This window comes from Salminus brasiliensis, chromosome 10 (genome assembly GCF_030463535.1).
Source record: "Salminus brasiliensis chromosome 10, fSalBra1.hap2, whole genome shotgun sequence".
In the NCBI taxonomy this organism is placed as follows: Eukaryota; Metazoa; Chordata; class Actinopteri; order Characiformes; family Bryconidae; genus Salminus; species Salminus brasiliensis.
In genome coordinates this window covers 21,862,616-21,872,240 of record NC_132887.1, presented here as the reverse complement: position 1 = coordinate 21,872,240, position 9,625 = coordinate 21,862,616, and positions in this window count along the sequence as shown.

Below are 9,625 nucleotides of genomic sequence, written 5' to 3'. Positions count from 1 at the left end.
TATTTTGAGGCACTCTATGAAATTCAAATTGCTCCATGACCATGTTTCACCCAGGTATATCCAAGGATACCATGACAACCAGTGTTCACAGTCAGTTTTCTAATGTTTGGTGAATGGATGAATCATTTTATTTTTTAAATACAGTACCACTTTTCTATATAGACATAGAACTGCTGCCTACTGCACTGGTAAAGTAGTATGGCAGTACAATGAGTACGTACTGGCAGTTTGGTGTAGATGGGGTGATTCAAGGACGAAAAATTTGGTCTTGATTTTGTTGACATTATGTGTTTATTTTGCCCAAAGACATTTTGTAACTATAGAGTAATAGTAACAATAATAATAATAATCTTATTTAAATGCATACCTAAATTCAGCTCATTTGATAATGTTAAGCGCTTCAGAGAGTGCTTTAAAAGAAAATGGGGTAGACGGTGCACTCACATGTAAAATGCAATTTAGAAGAGGTAAAAAAAAAAAAGGGAAATTAGAAAAAATATAAATACTTAATGTCATGACCATAAAATAATTACATAATTTGATAAATGATAAAAGTAAATATAATATTTTATATTTAATATTAGCCAAAATTAAGTAAAATTAGAAGAATTTAAATGGCATACTGATTGGCTACGGTTTGCTTGTCTAATCTCAACTTTTTAGTTGCTACTGTTGTTACTGTGCCTGTAAGACTGATATGTACTGTATAATACTGTGTTCTGATCGGATAAATATTTGTATGTTGAAGGATTTTGGTAAATAGATGGACAGACAGATGAGCATTCATCCTAACGATTGCGTTCCTGTGTTTCAGCCCCTCCTATTGCAACAGGTAAATTAATTCAATCAGATAACCATGCAAGCCCCCATAGATAAACACTGGCAGTAGAATGAGCCATACTGCAGAGATCAGGAACTTCAAATGTGGCACTGGAATAGGCTGTCACCTTTGCCAAAGGTCAACCTGGTCAACTGTAGGTGCAATTATTGTGAAATTGAAGCATCTAGAAGCAACAACAGCTCAGGCATTAAGCAGCAGACTATGCAAAGTGTGGGTTTAGGGGTTTGGCAGTTGAGTGCTGAAGCATGTGGCAGATAATCCTCTGTTGTAACACTCACCTTTGAAGCAAATTCAGTGTAATAACTTTGCATGGGGACCATCATTAAATGGGTTTCCATGGTCGAGCAGCAGCTGTGCACGAGCCTAAGAACGTTGAGCACAAAGCCAAGCATCTTCTAGAGTGGTGTAAAGCACCACCCTGGGATTCTGGAAAAGTGGTATTGTGTTCTCTGGAGTGAATAATCACACTTCACTCTCTGGCAGTCCAATGGACAAATTTCGGTTTGGTGAATACAGCCTACCGGACCGCATAGCGCCAGCAGTTAAATTTAATGGAAGGCGGATAATGGCCTTCGACTGTTTTCCAGGGTTTGTGCTCGGCCCCTTGCTTCCAGTGTAAGGGTAGTATTAATGCTACGGCATACAGAGGAATTTTATGTGATTTTTTTTCTTCCAATGTCATGAGAGAAGTTCACAGAAGGCTTTTCTTAAAACCATTAGAGAATGACTGTGCTCCTGTGCACAGAGTGAGGTCCATAAAGACATGGTTTGATGGTTTGGTGTGGAAGAACTCCCGTGGCCTGCACTCTTACCTCAGTCCCAGTAAAACCTTTTGGATGAAATGGAACATTGATTGTGAGCCAGGATTGTCTAACATCAGTACCTGACTTCACAAATGCTCTTCTGACTGATTGGGACCAATTTCCCACAGACACTCTCAAATTTCTTTCAGAAAGCCTTCCAAGAAAAATGGATTCTGTAAGAGTCGCAAAGAAGGGGCCAACTCCATATCAATGTCCATGGTTTTTAAACGCCATGTCCAACAAGCTCACATAGGTGTGAGATGTCCACATACTTTTGTACACCTTTGTATGTTTGTAACAGCAGGGCTCTGTAGACTTTACCAGCCCCACTGACTTTATAGCTTCAATTTGTATTTAGGAATTACAGACTGTTGTCCTCCTGTTAGCCTTTACCCACTTCATCAATGACCAGGTCCCCCAAAAGACCACCGAGGTATTATTTGGGTGATGGATTCTCAACTCAGCAGTGCCACTGACAGGTTAGTGCATCACACAGCAGTGCTGCTGGAGTTTTGTCTATGCTGGGCTGAGATCAGTGTATATATACATATATCTTACAAGGTAGACCAACAAGCTTGCTGTGTTGATAGAGTGGACAATAAGTGGACAGAGCAGCACTGCTTTCTGACACTGTATCAGTGCAACACACACAAACACTACACTGCCATGTCACTGCTGTGCAGAGATGATCACCCCCACATACTACAAAGTGCACCTGTATGGTCACTGGAGGTGGTAAATAAGGCAACAAGGTTCCCGGACAAGGTGGTCCGTGTAAGCTTCAACTGGGGTAAAACTTTAAAAAAAAAAGAGCAATGAGTGAATGCATCATCAAAAAAATCAGCAGTTAGTCACATTCAGTTTATCTGCTGCCGTGTACCTAAACCTGCTTGTTCCGTCATGTTAGCAAACACATTAAAGGGTTTCAGGCGAGGTTTCAGACCGCAAGTCACTCCTAAATCAGTTGACCAGTATTCAGAGATTCAAGGTAAACGCCTTCTCCTAAGACCCACACACTCAGAACAATTTGCCCAAACTCTGAAGCAAGTAAGTAAACAAAGCAAAAGTGTGAATCAGCAGAATCTACATAAAGGGAGCAAATGAAAGCACAGACTGACGCAATACAAACCAAAATGAGTGTCCAATATCTGCAAAGACTAATAAAGTAGTCAAGTATCTTTAAAATGTATATATTTTGCATTCTCCACAGATCCTTTTCATTCTAATTCCCAGCATTGTCATTGCAGATTTTTATCATTTGTCTAAAACCTTTGGCACAAAAAATCCATAGTAGGCCCAATTCACTTACTCTTCAACTCCCATTTAACTTGATTGTGACAAAGTGAATAGCGTGTGAAGCAGTATTTTTTCAATACCAGAGTCCAGTAATGTTTAAATAACAGGTACTGTTATCTAATTGAAACACTATCATCTGCATTCCTTCATTCAAGGCTTGCTGGGTCTGGCAGAGCACCAGAGCTGCTATGGAAGAGTGGTATCTAACATCTATGTCCTGTGTGACTATGTTTTTGTCTGGTGTTCACAATGACTGACTAAATGTAGTGATTTGTGGACCATTTTAGGTAGTATTCAGAATGCAGGCTCCTTTGTGGGACATTTTTCCATAGAACTTTGAAACTTACACACCTCTGAAAGAGATCTGTTTAGACTAGAATTCAGAGTGCAGACAAGTGTCACATTTTTTAAAAGCATTCCAAAGCAGTGTGCAGTGTCAGGGTGATGAAATGAAAATAATTAAACCAAAAAGCTTGATGTGGAGGACCTTTTGTACCTAAACACAAGAGCAGTCACGGTGGCTCTCTGCTTATGTACCAGTGTGCTTTGTTTAGAATGTAATCTTTTGACCTTGTCCTCATTATTTTTTCCAAACAGAATTTGGGTAAAGAAAATTGTACTCTTAAAAATAAAGCTGTCATAAGGTTTTGGAGTGATTTCTACTGGGTCGAAGGTCTATAGAAAACAACAAGCAATATAAATCCCCTACTTCCCACAAAGTACAAAATGAGGCTGATTGTCCTCAGAGAATTCAGAACTACACTATATGGACGAAAGTATCGGGACACCTGTTCATTCATTTAATATATCCTGGGGGGCTTTATACCCAAAAGTTCAAATGACCAGACCGAGACACTGTTGTGTTATCCACATGCTTCTATATCTCTCAACTTGTCCAGAAATGCATGTAATGTGTAACACATGTCCTTTAAGGGTGGCTAAAAGTACAAATTACACTTCCTGACTGTAGGGGGAGCTCAGGAGTAAAAAAAAAACATATTCTTGCAAAATGCTGCTTTAAAGAAAAGATGTAGATGCTTTCTGGAGATGTCAGGTATGTGGAGAGTGGGGCAGAGGGGTGTTGATGTCTGTGCTCTCCCTTTTCCTGAGTCACTGTGGGCACTGAGGCACTCTGCACGTACGCTGTTGTGCCTCACAGATTGTGTCCTGTCCCATCAAGAACAATCTAACGCCTGTTGCTTTCTTTTACAAACGCTCATGTGTATGGATTGATGGTGTCAGATCAACACTGATTGGGAGTCCAACTCTACTGTGCCACCTCCATGTTCCATTCAGCCAGCCAAGCCACAAAAAAAAAAAACGCTCATAGACTTTTACAACAACATCAGCATTATACAACAACAATTACTATTAACTAAGTATATATCATTATTACTGCAATAACAATTACAGTTTTAGGTACTGTGTTAAAATGCACAGTATGCATGACACTCTTACGCGACTTACAAAGTTACTCGTATTACAGAGGTGGGCCAATGTGGTGTTGGGAGTCTCCCCAAGGAAACCTATTGGTGTAGCACAGCATAGTCACCCAGGGAATCTAACCCCAGTCACATGGTGTGGTAGCTCACTGGCAGGTAGTGGTGTTGTCTGTTGCACTGCAGCACTTACTACTTACTTACTACACTCCTATAATAAACAAAGGTCCTACAAATAGTTCTTTGAGTGATGCAATAGAAGAACCACTTTTGGTTCCATAAAGAACCTTGGTTATCATAAAGATGTGTGAGTGTAATAAATCTTTAAAAGACCCAAAACAATTTTTTTTAAATCAATTTAATGGTCACCTCTCGATTACAAAAAAGTGTTTCTTCTATGAAATAATAATAATACAAATAATAATAATAATAATAATAATAATAATAATATGTCAAACAGGCCCTTGCCATGAAAGCGTTCCTCACTTTTTTAATATAATGGGCTTTTTACGACTATACTGAAATGAGTGGTGCATTGATTTCACTTGATTCATGACCACATCATTTCCACAAAGAAAGGATCTTTAGGCAACAAAAAGCCCATCTCTCTACACCCCTTTCAATTTAAGAGCATTCTTGTTTTATACATATATATGTGTATATATATATATATATATATATATATATATATATATATATATATATATATATATATACACACCGATTAACCATAACAATAAAACCACTGACAGGTAAAGTGAATAGTATTGATTATCTCGTGGCACCTGTCACGGGTTGGGATATATTAGGCAGCAAGTGAACAGTTGATGTGTTGGAAGCAGGAAAACTGCACAAGCATAAGAGTCTTAACCACTGTGACAAGAGGGACAAGGGGACAAGATCGCTGATGTGATCCATGGAAGGTTGTCCTCTTATATTACAGGACTTGAAGAATCTGCTGCTAACTTCTCGATACCACACTTCCGAGGTCTTGTGGAGTTCGTGCCTTGACGAGTCAGAGCATGGAGGGGGTATGCACGAAATTAGGCAGGTGGTTTTAATGATATGGCTGGCTGATTGGTGTATGTAGCGCAATCTCTAAGATGGGTGCTGATAGGTAACGTGATTTTGTACTGTTCAACTAACAAAATCCTTATGACTGCTCAAAACTATACATCTGAGCCGTGCTGGCCTTTACAGCCAGAGGCACAATTTCATGCTGCATGAGAGACATTTGAAAGATACCTTTGATCTACAGACAGCTATGTTTGACGCATCAAAGGCAGGAAGCTGACTATTAAGTGAAAGGTTAAAGGGCCGCGATGCCACTAATATTGCGACAGAAGACAAAAAACGCGGCAGATGTGCAGTCCGTAGATCTCCAGACATGTCTCATTTTTGCACCTGGCATAACTGACGGCTATAGCACAATGACGTCATTTACCAGGGCCTTTTCTAGTGGCAGCAGCACAAACAGAAGAGGTTCACTGGGTTTAGTACAAAAGGATGGTGGAGGTCTAACATGTGACTGCATAAATGGGCATTTTTGCTGACTGCTCACCTTGCATATGACTATATACACCCACACACAATAAAGCACTTTATTTTAATGCAACATGTCTTTATGTTAATGTGCTACTGGTCAGAGGTCTGGAACCACTGTTCTCACTAATGTAAAGTACAATCTGGTTGCAGATACAACTGGAACTGTAATATAAGGATGATGATAGAAGCCCAAGAATAAGGTCTTGCATTTTAAGTAGCAGGCAAGCCTAGTTTTGCCGAAACACCACTGGCTGCCAATCGTCAATGGCATTTCAACAATTAGCAGTGTAGGCCAAAATGTCTGCTCTGTATGGTGAAAAGGCTGCTGTAGCATAAAATTACATCTATTATGTTTCCTGTACCTTTTCATGTTACCCTGCCTGGTAAAAGTCTCAAGCCTTGATCCCTGAGCCTTAAGATGCAGACCATACATTTACTAGTCTTTATATGTCAAGGGACCAGAACACTGTGGCAGCAAAGCTAATGCTGCGATAGTGATGTTATCGGCACAGTAACGGGTAAGACCCAGTAATGCTGGGTAAGGCTGACGGTTGAAATGTTGAAGTGGGATGCTGGGCAAAGTAGCAATGCTAATGCCACAAAAGCAATGCTAACACCATGAAAACAATCCTAATGCTGCAGTAGTGATGTACATCATGTCTTTGCACCACTTCCCTTTACAACAATATTTCAAGCAAGGAGACACAACCTCCACTTACCTAAGATTACCTAAGATCTCCTTTCGGCAGCACGTATCCTTCAGTGGCAAAATGTAATCCTCAGACCGTCAGTATGAAAAAAATGTGTGCTAGGCAAATGTGGCAGTCCGTGTGCATCCGTCAGCCAGTCAGTAAGTGAGACTGCCTCTTCTGGGCCAGCCTGCTAGGCAGTCCAGCCAAAAAGCACTGTCTTCAGAATGTTGAACAGAGATGTGGGTGACTGTTGGGTGTTACAAAACGCTTTATGGCATTTAGAATAACTAGAAGTTAATATGACGCTTTGATATGACAGTAACTATAGCTTCTGTACATGTAGCCAACAAGAATGAGTAGCTGTATGTCTTTTGTTTGTATGAATGGGTTTTACTACTCTGGTCCTTAAGGCTGGTTCACATCACCACAGAAAGAATGCAGAAAGACTGCATGAGTGCAACTTTTGTGATGTAACCCTGAATTTCCCTGGGGCACTTTGGCACTGATAGCCTTGAAATTATCAATAGGCCATGTGGAGGAGTCTGAAGGAGTCTGCTTCTCCAGTAGCTTTCACCTTTCTAGACTTATTTTGGTGTAGATTGCTGCAGTTACTGGATGATGCTAGATTGGAGCTCCTGTTGTGCAGTTGCTATCAGGTCACAAAGAATTGGCCTCCCTCACTGTGGTGACCCAAAGCGTCTGAAAGCACTTTTCAAGTTTTCAGAAAATGACATTCACTGCTTTAAAAGGCAGCTGAAAAAAAGTCTTTCCCCTCTTTAGATCGACAGATAGGTAACACCTGCAAATTGGTAAGCTCTGAAAAATGTTACCATCCAAGTTACAGGAGTTACACTTCTTTGTTTGTTGTGATTTCACAGATTGCTAGGGTTCACTGAGGTTGTGATATCTGTATGAAGTTACCAGCCCATATACACATATCATGGGGCTACACAGACCTAGCTCTACCCCCTCTGCCCCCTCTCAGAACCGGCTAACCCCCGACTCTCCCTTGCATCGCTACAAGACTAGTAGGCCACAGCTCTCTCTCACATCACTACGAAGACACTCGCCCTACCCATATAGTAAGGACCAGCCCGGCTAACTTATACCCAGCTAAACCACTCTTCAATGCTAGGGTTTTAGCCAGGCTTCTCCTCACGCTGTAGCAGACCCCTCAATCTGTGCCATTGTCTTCTGAGTGAAGTTACTGAAGCTATTCTCAGGGAAATGTTTACTACATATGCTGGTCATGTCGTAGATGACACAACTAAAAAACATATCCAGTGTTAATAATACCTTAAAGAAGGTCAGGCCTTTATCTACTTTCCTGTTGGATGGCCATCCAGAAATTGCACACACACAATATTGGCATTATTGGGTGAGTGAACTATATACATACCTTTTTAAGTTAGCTTTAGCTTGCCAGGTTGCTCAGGCTCAAAAAGAGGGCGGAAACATGTTAGCCTTGGGGTTAATTATGGTTATGTTGATAAAAAACCTGGCATACTTTTAGGAGCACCTATTCTACATTGAGAGAAATACAGTGGACATTTCCTAAACTTTGGTAAAATATTCATAAGACGTATGTTACGTACATTTACACTGGGAGCCATGAGGAGCCAGATTTGCAAAAGCAAAAGGTTAAAAGACCTGCACACCTACTCATTCATGCAGTTATCTAATCAGCCGATCATTTTGCATATCGAATGCATGAAATCATTTTGATATGGGCCAACAGCCACAGGTAATGTTCACATTAATCTTCAGAATGGGAAAAAATGTGATCTCAGTGATAGCTGGTGCCAGATGGACTGGTTCGAGTAACAATAGGTCTCGATTCTCAGGACTCTAGATTTTCAGCCCAACAGTCTCTCGAGTTCACTCAGAATGCTGTAAAACAGAATAAAACAGTAGTTATGTGATGTACTCCATATTTCAATATCAGTAGTTTACCCAAAGGCATGCTGTGGCATCTGGCAGCAGATCCTTTAAGTTCTGAGAGTCTGAGAGAGTCTTTTAATGGAATTAGCGATGTTTGGTGGACCCTGTTACCAGTTCACAGGTTGTCTTTCCTTGGTCTACTTTTGGTAGGTACTGACCACTACTGTTTTGGAAATGCTCTGGCCTACACTGTAAACCTGGATAAGTTTACCTAATGTAAAACCATTGAGGCAACTCATTGCCTTAAAAAAATTGAGTTAAGCTTTGTTGAACAAATGAAAACGTTGAGGTTGAATCCACTCAAAATACTAAATATTGTGTTAGAACAACTCAAATTCATTAGGTTAGAATAACACAAAGTCTTAATACATTCATTAAATTAACTGCCTCACTTCACAGTACAGAAACCTTGCTCCTGTAGCATAAGACACTGAGGTCAGGCAGCCAACTATTATGTAAAATATATCTGTGTAGCTAAGAAAATGTAGCCTGGACAACAGAGTCGCTTGGTGTCTTTAAACATCGACTGAATCTCTTCCAAGAGTACTTGAGCGAAGTGTAGTGTCGAGTATTGTGGTCTCCATACTGACTCTTGTGTTTAGTAGTGCCTAGTCTATACAAACTAGCTAAGGGTATTTTCTTAGCAAATAGTGAAGCACTTTTGCAAGTCTGTCTGGATACGAGCGTCTGCTAAATGCCTTAAATGTAAATGTAACTGTTACCAACACCTTTGTGACGAGTGAGGGGAAAAGACATGCCCAGTATGCAAATAGATGGTACCAAGGCCAATGGGAAAGGTGTACTCAAATAAGTTTTAGTGCACACACAAACCCTCTGTCTATTATTAAAATAGCACATCTGACTCTGAGCTCTGAGTTACTGAGCTTGTTGATAGGCATCAATATGAGAAAAATGGGTAAATCCAACATCAGTGCAGTTTCTTTTTTGTGTGTGCTGCTTTAACGCTTGCATGGGCCAATTATTACCTAGTTGCCAATGGCAACAAACTAAACTCAATTATTATAAGTCTGGAAAATGGCCACAAATATGAACTCAAAATAGTTGAGT